Raw genomic sequence first — 13260 nt, 5'->3', positions numbered from 1 at the left:
GTGGAATGAACTATGTATTGTATAATGGTGGCTTCTCTTGGGGAAAGGAGGAGACTGTTGATAAGCATATTAAAGAGGAGGTGTCCAAGTATGGAGCCTTGAGGAACACCAGTGTCCACTGGGGGAAATGAGAAATAAGAACAAAGTCATTTAATAGATTGTTGCTGGTTGGAAAGGTATCTGAAGAACCAATTAAATGTAGTAATAGATAAAACCAGAGCAGACATTTTAGAGAGCAATATGCATGATAAACTGTACTGGATGCTTTTGATAGGTCAAGTAAGAGAGAAGAGACAAGCATGTTATAATCTCTGGCTTTAAAAATAAACTCTTGGAAGTTTAAAAGGACAGTTTTGGTGCTGAGTTCAGGGTAAAAACTATGTTGGGTTGCTAACAGTACATTTTAAGAGAGTAAGTGTTGAAGAAGTTGTGTATTGATGCATATATCAAGAATCTGAGAGAGAGGAGACAGTACTGCAATGAGCCTAAATTGCAAATTTCTGAAGAGTTACCACCTTTGTGAAGAGGAATGGTATAACATTTCTTCTACATAGATGGACTGAATGATTCATGTATGGATCAATTGATTAATATGGAGACTGGTAAAGCTATAGAAGCAGAGGCAATTTTAATTATTCAGAATTAAGATTATCAACAAAGGGGAGCAGTGCTTAAGATTACTAAACAGATGTTTTATATAAGAGGTTGAAACTTCCTTAAGGGAGAAGGAGGAGTTTGTGTTAGTAACAGCAGTGGCTATGTTGTTAGAGTTTGGTTGGGAGCCATCAGTTAGTGAAGCCACATAATCTATGAACTAGGAATTACATTTGGAAGCTATTGCAGAGTGAGAGATATCAGTACATGGGTTTGGAGTACTTGGAATTCCAGGTTAGAGAATGTTCTTTATTGAAGACTGACATTTCTTGGAATTTGTCAGTAGTAAAATGCTTCTTATGAGATTCTTAAGTTTCTCATACTTTTATAGATGTGTGTTTGTGTGTGTGTGTGTGTGGGGGGCAGTCCATTTTCTTCAGGCTTTAAGTCTGTTATGGTTTATGGTCCAAGCTGAGTGAGATAGCCAGGGTATATTATTAGATTTTAACCATTTTCTCATACTGGGTGCATGGCTGTTGAGAGTAATAAGGAATATGCATTAAAGTGTAAGACAGCTGCATCTAATGGTAACATGTATTAGCTGGACCAATTAATGGATTGTAACATGCTGAACTCCCCTGTGTTGAAGCTTGTAAGATTATGATCTTCTTTAAAAAGGACATTTAGAGGACAGGGTGAAACTAATATATTATTAACACTAATAGAAAGGCTGTCTGTAAGGGAGTCTGAGAGAGTACTGGGTGAAGTATAGTACTGAGGAACACAGACTAGGATCCAGTCTAGGACAGATCTGCCAGTGTCTGAGCCTGAGTTAGGGTGAGTTGGGGGGGTTAATTAAATGAGAAAAATTCATAAAGATTAATGGTATTGGATTAGTAGTCAATTGTAAGGGCTTGCCAGTTAATGATGACATTACCAACAACAGCTGCTTTAAATGATAGAAGTAGATGTTCAGTGATAGATGTTTTCTAGACTAGGGTTATTGTTTCTTAGCAGAATATATAGAGCAATGATACATAGTCTTTTGCAGCTGTTTATTTTAAAGTTACAAATGATGAGCTTAGCAAGGGAGAAATTAGGAGCAGGAATGACTGATCAATTATTGTGTTATGGTCTGATGAGACCAAGGTTGAACTTTTTGGCCACAAATCCAAAAGGTAAGTTTGGCACAAAAACAACACTTCACATCACCAAAAAACACCATCCCCATGGTGAAGCATGGTGGTGGCAGCTTCATGCTTTGGGGTTGCTTTTCTTCAGCTGGAACTGGGGCTTTAGTCAAGGTGGAGGGAATTATAAACAGTTCCAAATACCAGTCACTTTTGGCCCAAAACTTTCAGGTGTCTGCTAGAAAGCTGAGGATGAAGAAAAACTGCACCTTTCAACATGACAGTGATCCCAAGCAAACATCCAAATCAACAAAAGAATGGCTTCACCACATGAAAATTAAAGTTTTGGAATGGCCAAACCAGAACCCAAGCCTAAATCCAATAGAAAATCTGTGAGATGACCTGAAGATGGCTGTGCACTAAAGATGCCCTTGCAATCTGATAGATTTGGAGTGTTTTTGCGAGGAAGAGTGGGCAAATATTGCCAAATCAAGATGTGCCATGCTGATAGACTCTTACTCAAGAAGACTCAATGCTGTAAATAAATCAAAAGGTGCTTCAACAAAGTATTGGTTTAAGGGTGTGCGTTTTATATTTTTTTATATTTTTTCCCTAACAAATGTATTTGTTTTTCAATTAATTGTACATGTTATAGGTCATATTAAAGGTGGGGAAAGTTTTGAAATGATTTATTGTGGTCTCATTTTTTTATATCACAAAACCTGGCATTTTAACAGGGGTGTGTACACTTTTTATATCCACTGTATGTATAGGGCAAAAAAAAAAAAAAAAAAAAAAATATATATATATATATATATATATATATATATATATATATATATATATTTTTTTTTTTTTATGGAACAGGTACCCATTTTTCTCCAAAACAACTTGTACCACAAGTATATAAATAATAAACGAGATCCAGATAAAGGAACAGTACTAATAAAAAAGTTTGATAAAAGCAAAATAAAAAGTATTGAACCAACACAGCTGGCAAAAATAAATTTAATTGAATAAAAAAGAAGTAAGCGCTTTCGTGATACTTCAAATCACTTCATCAGACTCAGTCAGATGAAACAATTTGAACTGTTGTGAAAGCGAGTACTTCTTTTTTATTCAAATCAATTTATTTTTGCCAACTTGTACAACAGTCTTGCACCTTCACAAGTGCTGCCATCATTAAAAGTGCCAGTACCAGAATGATGAATGTTTGAGTAGGGCTGTAGTTTACAGGTTTAGAACCACTCTTTCTGGAGTATGGTATTAATTTACCCATACCCAATTTAAAGCTAGTGGCATTCAATCTGCTACTGTTATTCATTACAAGTTTGCTTTTACAAAATATGTTTTGTCATCTACATTTTTCAAAGGAATATATTTACATTTAATTTATTTGGTGGATACAATTAATGAATAAAAATCAAACTGAAAAATTCTGAACTAAAATCACAGCAATGTCAAGCCAAGGCTCTGGACACAAACCCCCAAATTCAGCAAGCCCTGCACGGTGTGCAGTAACAGTGTAGGATCTCCAGGAGGCAATATGCCCGCTGTGAGATCCAGGAATAAGCTGCAAGGACATGCATGGGCGCTCCTTCACTATTCCTGCATGGATGCAGCTCCTGTATGCAAATTACCCCATTTGCAGGTGAATGTCATGCAAATAAGGTGAATTTGCAATCCATGAAGCTGGCAGTCAGCCATGCAAGACTAGTGTAATCTGCAGAAATGTACTCGGTTAGTAATGGAGTACATTTCTGCAAACTATAAAACGGAGCCATGACAGCTCCAAATAAAGGGTGTATATAATGTGCAAAGCATGCCAATGGCCAAATATATGGCCATTGGCATGGAAAATAGTAAAAAAGAAATAAATAAATAACTTTTATTTTTTTTTGGGCTGATTTCGGCTGTTTAAGCGTAGGGCAGCGGCACACAAATGGAATCGGGCCAAAAATAAAAAAAAAATAACCTAGAATAAGCATTCTAACCAAAATCACTGTTTTGCCATTATACTCAATGGCAGGCAGAAGACAACATGGCCAGTGAATAGTGGTTGCTAAGTGGGGAGGCTCAGTATGGGACCTGTAACTATGCATTATCAGGCAATCCTATGCAAATGAGAGGAATGAGACTGAATCCCAGATTTCTCCTCAAGGCTAGTCAGCACTCAACAGTGTAAGTGCAGGAATAGCTTAGTGCAAGCCTAGGAGTTAGCTGACATCATAGGGGGTATGTCAGGCATACTGTAGGGTTTGCCCTTTGCTTAGCAGAGTTAAGCAAAGGGGGTGTGTCTGAGGCTGCCTTGCACTCTTTATATTGCCTAAGCGAGTGTGGCACCACGCACCAGGTTTTAAAGGAAAAAAAAAACTAAACCAGGAAATAGCAGCTCTGTGCACATTTGAGGGCTGTGTTTGCACGGCATGCCCCCAGGCATAAACAGGAAGACAATGGGAAGGGAAAACAGTAGTAGGAAGGTAATCAAGGAAAACTAGCATAGCTGGCAGGTGAAATGTATTAGAATCAGCCATGGCTGATGACACCCATCAGAAATGCACACACACCCAAACAAGAACTCCATAATGAGGCAAACGCACAGACCAAAATTATAATAGAGTGTGTGGTTGGGATACTCAAGTCATGGTTCAGGTGCCTGGACACATCCAGTGGAGCCTTGCAGTACTCACCAGTTACATGTCCTAAAATTGTCATTGCATGTGCCATGCTACACAATATGATCCTGTGGAAACAGCTGCAGCAGGAAAAGCACGGGGCAGGGCTACACAGCCCCCCACCATTGCCAAGGCCTGCACAGGCACAGAGTGACTCAGAGGAGGAACAACCTGAGCCTGCCCCAGTAGGCAGAAGGAGGCATGCCCAGTATGCCCTGGTTTTGGCAAAGAGGCAATGCATAGCACATACATTGATACAGTAGGGACCCAGGGAGTGACACTTCTCTCTGACCTACACATACAGTAACAGGGATGCCAAACATGTCACTACCTGTGATCAACCAAGTATAGAGAGCGTACTATGTGCATCTGACATAGGCAGCCCTCCAGCACCATCCTCAATACTGGCAAAGCCACAAGGTAAGTCACTCATCATACCAATTGCCGAATGGAGTAGTAGGTGTTGTTACTTGTAGCTATGGTATAGATGTGAGCATGCAAGGGAATCAGATGACTGAATGGGATGCCAGCAGATAGTAGACACCTATGTGGCAACATGAGATCTATAACAAATACTGGTGTCACCATAGTAGCCAGTACTACACATGGTGACAAAACCCACCGCAGGAAATGTGCTGGGCCACATGTGTGTCCATATGACACACACATGCCAGTCAGGAAGGCTGACATACCCAACAAAAGTCTCAGCCAGCAGGACAGGTGTAGACAAACACAAACAAAGGCTGTGCTAAGGCCTCTGAATGATGACACTGGGTAACTCCCTAGGCCTACCCAGACAGACTACATCAGGTCAGGCAGTGGGATGTTAGTTCTGAAGGGTAAGAAGCCAGACACTGATATGTAGGTCAATAAAACCTAAGACCTGTAGTACATTGATATGCCTCTAGTCGGCATGATAGGTTAGAATACAGAATGAAATGAAGTACCTGACATACCAGTACAGTCATATTAAATGTGTACAAGTGACAGGTGTGCCCCCCAATCTGATGTAGACATGTTGTAACAGTCAGGTGTGCCCCCCAATCCTATGTAGAAATATAGAAACAATCAGGTGTGCCCCCCAATCTGATGTAGACACATTGTAACAGTCAAGTGTGCCCCCCAAGCCTATGTAGAAATGTAGAAACAGTCAGGTGTGCTCCCCAATCCTATGTAGAAATATAGAAACAGTCATGTGTGCCCCCCAATCCTATGTAGAAATGTAGAAACAGTCAGATGTGCCCCCCAATCCTATGTAGAAATGTAGCAACAGTCTGGGGTGCCCCCCTCCAATCCAGTGTAGACAGATTGTAACAGTCAGGTGTGCCCCCCAATCCTATATAGAAATGTAGCAACAGTCTGGTGTGCCCCCCAATCCAATGTAGGCACATAGCAACAGTCAGGTGTGCCCACAGTCCTCTGTAGAAATCTGGTGTGCCCCCCTCCAATCCAATGTAGACACATTGTAACAGTCAGGTGTGCTCCCCCAACCCTATATAGAAATGTAGTAACAGTCTGGTGTGCTCCCCCAATCCAATGTAGAAATGTAGTAACATGTATGTGTAGGTATAATATCAGTGCAGCACAGATTACCTAAGGTGGCCAGGGTAGCAGGATAGATTGTAGCATTTGTACAATATGCAGGTATGTTTGTGTGTTAGGTTGGTGTTTGTTTCATATTGTGTGAGAGTGGCCAGTATGTATGCATGGTGAGGTTTGACCTGGTGGCCATTGCCCAGTACTGCCAATGACAGAGCCAAGTCCTCACAACTGCAGTGCTAAACACAATGCTCCCCAGTATAACACATTCTAGTAGTAAGCCATTGTAAATGTATGGAGATAATATGTGTCACTATCTGAAAGATGGACATGGCATGACTGTTGGATAAGATATACAAGCATTACACAGGGGAGAGTACCCCAGACAGACAGTGTATAATGTGTAACCATGAAATTGACACACCCTTGGAACTGTACATACAGGTTTGCAGCAGATTATCTGGGCTTGTAGTATGGAATACCGATGTCATCTGGCCAAACACTCGCAGATCACAAAGGTCATGGGAATGATGTATTAAGAAACAACTGATGTCCTTGCACAAGCCAGCATAAGTGGAATGCCCCATGCATATCTGTGAGTCAGATGTAAGTAGTATCCATAGCACACATGCACCCAGCTCACCCAACCACCACCCACAGGTACCTCTCTGGTATTATCCCTGCTGTTGGGAATTGGCACAATATGACCCCCACCTGTGTATGCCAATAGCGAAAAAATGCAGCATGCAGTGCAGGTGTCCCATGCAGGTGTATCCCTAGCTGTAAGCAGCACCCTGCCAGCATCCACACTGCCTGATCAATACTGACAGAAAGTATTGGAATGAACACCTAGCACACCTAACCTGTCTCCCCAGGGGAATATACTGTATGTCAGTCTGGTACTGTAGGACTCTCAGAATGCAATGGCCTGCTGTAGCTTGCCTGCTTCACTACCAAATGGCCTACATTCCTCTGCCAAAGGTCTGCATCTCACCCATGCTGCCAATGTATATTATGTCATAGATTCCTAAATAACAACATAACACAGTCCACAGAACCCATATGCAAGGCCATGTGGACAAACCACAGTAACATGTCCACCATGTCCCACTGCATAAACTGTGGGCCAACACCAATACACTGCTGTGATGAGGTGATAACTATAGGAAAGTATCAGAGAATGTATGCATAATGTATGGAAGAGGATAGAATAATAGAGGGGGGAGGAGCATGGGCAGCATGGAATGTGCAAAGTCCAAACCACAGCTGTGTGCACATACTATCCCTGGCTGCAAACACAAAAATGGGTGGCTACAAACCTGCCTGTAAACCACAAGAGGGGTATTGTCCTGACTTATGACCCCTGCCTCTGGGTAATCTGGGTGAATCTGTACACCTGTGAGGTATTGCCAAAGCAAGATAAGGCCATACTGTCATGTCAATGGATCTATAAGTATGGGATCATCTGCCACCACAGTACCAAGGTGCTGAAGCAGTTACACAGACCCACAAGTGTCTGAAGCTCCCCCTCCAGAATGGCATTAGTTTGCAGGAATATGTAGGCATTTGACCAAAATACTGGACACAGCTACATTCACCCTGTGTTCCCCAGGACATCATTGCAAGCAAAAATGTCCACCTGACAGTACTTGAGGACATAAAACATCACAGTGTATAACACTACATATGTCTATCTCAGCTAACATCTGGACCATGTAGCAGAAACAGCACAGACATAATTACCTACAGTACCCACTATCCCTTGTCCAGTTTGACTCCATATTGCCAACTGATCTACAGATATCCTACAGAAACAGTTTGCTAGCTGTAGGTGTAGAACACAAAAGTCTGCACTGGAATACAATATACCTGGAATGGATCCACACATTCAATACAGAAAGGCATACTGGGCATGCTCCCACACTTAAAGAAATGAAGCCCATGTCTGGCAACAACAGTGGACCATACATATCTGGCAGTTGCAGATGTTAGTGCATACACTCCTCAGTATACACCAGTCATGCTTTGCACATACATTGGATAAGAATACACACATATATCCAAGGACAACACACTATAATATGCCAAAGGTACACACACATAGATGTGTGGAATACAGTGATATTGACAAAGAGTCTTCCATCATGAGGCCTGTCCCACCCAGCACACAGACAAATGGCTGCAACCACATGATGTGTAAATGTCACTCACCATAGAAATTAGCCTCCGGAATCCCTCAGCATTGCAGACTCTGTGGTGCTAGTGCTAGCTATGCAACATGACTGCACAAGGCAGTAGTCATCTAGCAGTTGTATACATGTACCTGTGGAATATACATTTGTGTGTGCCTGGGTGTGATGTGTCTACCTCTAGATGAATGAGTTATGGCCCAAGCACACACACTGCCCTCCCCACAGTCCTACTGTGGCAAGCCTGCTGATGTCAGTTACTGTGAAATACACCTTTGGGGAAGGGATAGCCCAGTGATCTCTGTGGTGCGTCCTGTAACTGGTGTAATGCTGTAGTGTGATAAACTAGTTAGGTAGGAGTTCTAATCCCAGACATGGCAAGTGTGTGTGTGTGTGTGTGTGTGTGTGTGTGTGTGTGTGTGTGTGTGTGTGTGTGTGTGTGTCTGTGTAGGGAGCAATGCTTTTTAAGCTAGTCACACTCACTACAATTCAAATGTCCTACTTTGGCAAGCCTACTGAGGTCATTCATAGTGAAATATACCTTTGGGGAAGGAGTAGTCCAGTAATCTCCATGGCACATCCTATAACTGTGTAATGCTGTAGTGTAATAAACTAGTTAGGTAAGAGTTCTAATCCCAGACATGGCAAGTGTGTGTGTGTGTGTGTGTGTGTGTGTGTGTGTGTGTGTGTGTGTGTGTGTGTGTGTGTGTGTGTGTGTGTGTGTGTGTGTGTGTGTGTGTGTGTGTTTGTCATTCGTATCCTGTGTGGAGGTGGCTGTGAGTGTGTAACAACTGGACTCACTGTGTAGCAGCTTTTGCAAATTTCTTATATGGTGGGCCTATTATATGTCACAATGTTCACCTTACAAGGATAACAGATGTCAAATAGCCAAGAGGCTGGGGTGCCAATCCATACCCCTACCTGTGACATCAAGGCCTGGTGATCAAAGTAAACAACCCTTGTATTACCCAGAGAACACTCTCAACCCATGTCTCATACACAAACACACTTGCCTAGGCAACAACCTCTTTGTTGGTAGTACCCTGCATATTGCCCACAGATAGTAACCATGGTGTGATTGCAGTGGGCTACAGAGGGCATGGCACCCTGTCCCATCACTACAATAGGCACATAATTGCAGAGAGTGCACCTTCACTATGTTCCCCACTGGATGCCTGCAACAACTGTGTAGCCATCAAATGTGACCCGCAAAGGACATACAATGCCTTAAAAACATGCCCTGTATAGACAGATGCCACTGACAGTAGGGAATATCTGTATCATGATATCAATGTAAGTGCAGGGCCAACCTGGTGTCCATTACTAGTTCCGACCACATAAGGCCAGTACTGGCACATCTGATGATAACAATCTGAGTACTCATCATGGACCAGACACCCCAGATACAGTTCCACATATCACTGAGCATGCATGTGGGACGTGTGCACATCTCAGAGACCATCCATGTCATGAATAATAGAACACATACATGGCAAGCATTGCACAGCACTGGCCACACACATTAGTAACCCAGGTGATTGGATGGTGAATACAATACCCATCTTTGTGGGCCAATCCAGATGCTACACCCCTGAGCCACACTGAAGGCCATTGTCATGTGGCCTGTTCTCAAGTTATACCCTTCACCTAGCCTTGTACAGCCTTCTGGCACAGTCAACCACTACACACATGTGAAGCAATGCACCCATGCATGTCAGTACTGGAACCCTGTGTCTGTGTGTCTGGAGTATGATGCTTTCGATCACATTCACACTCACTACAACTCCCATTGGCCTACTGAAGCATGCTGTCTGATGTCAGATACCTTCACATACCCTTTGCCCATATATCATCCGGATAATCCCTTTGATGCATGTGATACCTGTGAATTACTGTATTGTGGCAAACTAGCTAGTTAGGAAATCTATTCCTGACCCTGTAAACTGTGTCAATGTGTGTGAGTCCCAGAGAGAGTGTGGCTGTGTTGACATTAACACCTCTTCATGTGGTCTCCTGCTGACACATGTACACCTACAACACAAATGGATAACATTATGGAGACCACAATCACCCAGTGTTACTAACAGCAATAATGCATCATGGCTGGACAGCTACACTACCTGACATGTATGCATTAAACATTACTCCTGACAGCATGTTACACTGCAGTACATTGGTACACTGTAGTACAGTCACTGTGTGCATCAGAACCATATTAGCCTGTCCCTGCATAAATGTTATGGATGATGGAGATGTGGCACAGGTATCATCATATGCACAGGGTGTGTTGTTGGTTTGCCAGAGACCAAAGGAGGGGCATATTTTTGACACCATGTGTGTGGGTGAGGGGTGTTATTAGTTGAAATGGGCATGGTGATGTGGTGTGTGTAGGTATGGGGTTGCCCTAGGTGTGTTTGTATAGTGTGTGGGTATGCATGTACACAGTTCTGCCATGTGGCTGTCCTATACAGGTGTTTCTTGGAAGCTGCAGACCATACCAAGCAGGATGTGCAGTTCACTGCCTCTGACCATGGACACGTGGACTGTGCCTGCTAGGGGTTCCATGGGCATGTCCAGGTGCAGGCCTCAATGTGCTACTCTTCACTGATGATGACAGATGTCTGCTGGAATCAGGTCCCTCCTGGGACTGGCCAGGGCCATGTGCATGTGGTCTGCTGTGGTGTGGTGTGGACAGCCCCCCCCAAAGTGCTGGGGTAGGTACTGTGACTACGGGAGTGCCTTGGTGTCCTAGCACATCCACATTGACCACCAGCTGTTGGAGTTGCTGTCCTACATCCATGGGGCCATCGCCGCATTCCCACCACATGTTCAAGCATGGACAAACCAGAGTCAGTGAGGCCCACCATCTCACCCAACCATCTATCCATGACCTCGGTATACTCGCGGAAGGCACCAGAAAGCTCATGGAAGTTGTCACCTGCAGATGTGAGAGCAACCCTCTGCAGGCTCAGGCCCAGTCTGGTGTACAGTTCCATACGTGCCTGCACCCCCATGACAGTCTGAAACATGCACCTGGTGGTAGCAGTTGTGGCACTTCTGCCAGGGGCATGATGACCAGCGGCCGTACCATGGGCACCCAAGTACATCTACCTCTGTGGTGCCCTGCCAGACATCCAGCTATGCCTGCTGTGAACAGACACAGTAGGCATTGACACCGCACTCACCTATGCACTGCCACCAACTGCCAACTGTCCCTCTGCTATGGCCACTGGTGATGGGTTATGTATAGGTACTGTAACTGTGTGCAGGGTTGGGGTGGGGATGTCAAACGATGGCTCAGATTTAGCCACTGACAACCCCGCCTGTGCCTCAATGGTGCTATCATCATCTTCGGTGTCTGTATGGACACCAACATCAGATTGCATGCAGGAGTGACCTTGACCCACCTCTCCACCTGTGGAGGGAAACAAGAAAAGCACTTTAAGACCCGCACAGCATTGCATAACAGTACACACATATACACCCTACACACACACACACACACACACATGTTTACACACTCACACAGATACACACACACACACACACACACACACACACACACACATACACACACATGCTTGCACACTCACACAGATACACGCACACACACACACACACACACACACACACACACACACACACACACACACACACACAAACACACATTCCACCTTAATACCTACCTGTCCCTGATTTTACAGACAGTCCCACGTTTATTCACATAAGTTCCCCATCCTGCATCACACTTGGTAACATACACTCATTAATACCACTCATTAATGTATCATTCCTCTAAATGCCTAGACGAGTGATCACAACACAAGACCCATTACTCCGAGTGATCACAGCACAAGACCCATTACTCCATTACCTCCTTGACTTGATTGGAGTAGGTTTTACATGGCCTCACAGCTGTCATCCAGTGTTCACCTTGTGTATGTTCGGACATCGTGAGCATGGCCCCTATATGTTAGGGGCTACTACGTTCATGCCATAATGTCATGCACTGGAGTGTCATGTGTAAGTATTGCTCAGTACATGCCAGATCTGCTGCTTAATCAACCTATCATGTGGACAACAGTAATATATGGATACACTCCCTGGTGTTGTCTAGTAATTCCCCATTGCATCTGTAATGCTGCACACATGGGTAGTCGTTCACCTCTCTACTGATTGCAATATTAAGGGTATACCTGGAGTCTACTTTCCCTCCTAATGCGTGTTCCATGCTACAGACCTTATTATACTATCAGCTGTCCTGTGATTACATATCAGAAAAGTATTCATGGTGTCTCATGTGTCAGTCCATGTCCATGTACTGCACGAACCCAAAGGGAAGTACTGCCATATGAACCCCCCCCCACACACACACACACAAACACACATACAGGTGAGGTTGCACAAAGATAGTTCACACAGTCCTCCCATTACCCATCTGTCAACATGCATAACATATGGTACTCAACAGAATACAGTGCAGCTATAGTCAATCCATGCTAGCAACAGTATTCATGTGTGTGATGCATGGGCTGTATTAGTAGGTGATGCCCCTTCCCACGGAAAACACTGCACCCATGTACACAGTATTGCTGTGCACCTGATCTGCACCCTGCCATGAACTGTGCACCAAACCTTACAGGTGTACAAACCATTGCTGAATGTATATTACTGTGTCAATTATGTCTGCTCTAATGCTCACAGCTCCTATATGGACAGATGTCATTTGTGAATGTCTGATGTCTGGTTTACAGATCTCAACATCATTGGTGCATGTATGACCAATCTAATACTATTATATTGACAACCATCAGACCGTACAATGGCTATGGGGAGTGTACACACCCTTATTGATATAATGCACTCTTCCTTGATCTGCCATGGGACCACATCACTGCATATATTAACAGTACATGAGAATGATATGTGACATATGTCCTGTACTTTCACATGCAGTGTCTAAGAAATGTGTTAGGTGTGCAGATGCTCCGTGGGTGCATATGTGTGCACACCCTTATCATGACGGTTTGTTGCACCTATTGTTATGTGTACTACAACAGTCACTATTCCTAGCAGGGTTATACAAGCATGGGCCAGCTGCATATGGCAGTATATGGTCAGTCTGCCTTACAC

The sequence above is a fragment of the Protopterus annectens genome, chromosome 5.part0 (assembly GCF_019279795.1).
Source record: "Protopterus annectens isolate FY-2018-M chromosome 5.part0, PAN1.0, whole genome shotgun sequence".
Taxonomy (NCBI): domain Eukaryota; kingdom Metazoa; phylum Chordata; order Ceratodontiformes; family Protopteridae; genus Protopterus; species Protopterus annectens.
Note: the sequence above shows the minus strand (reverse complement) of the source record.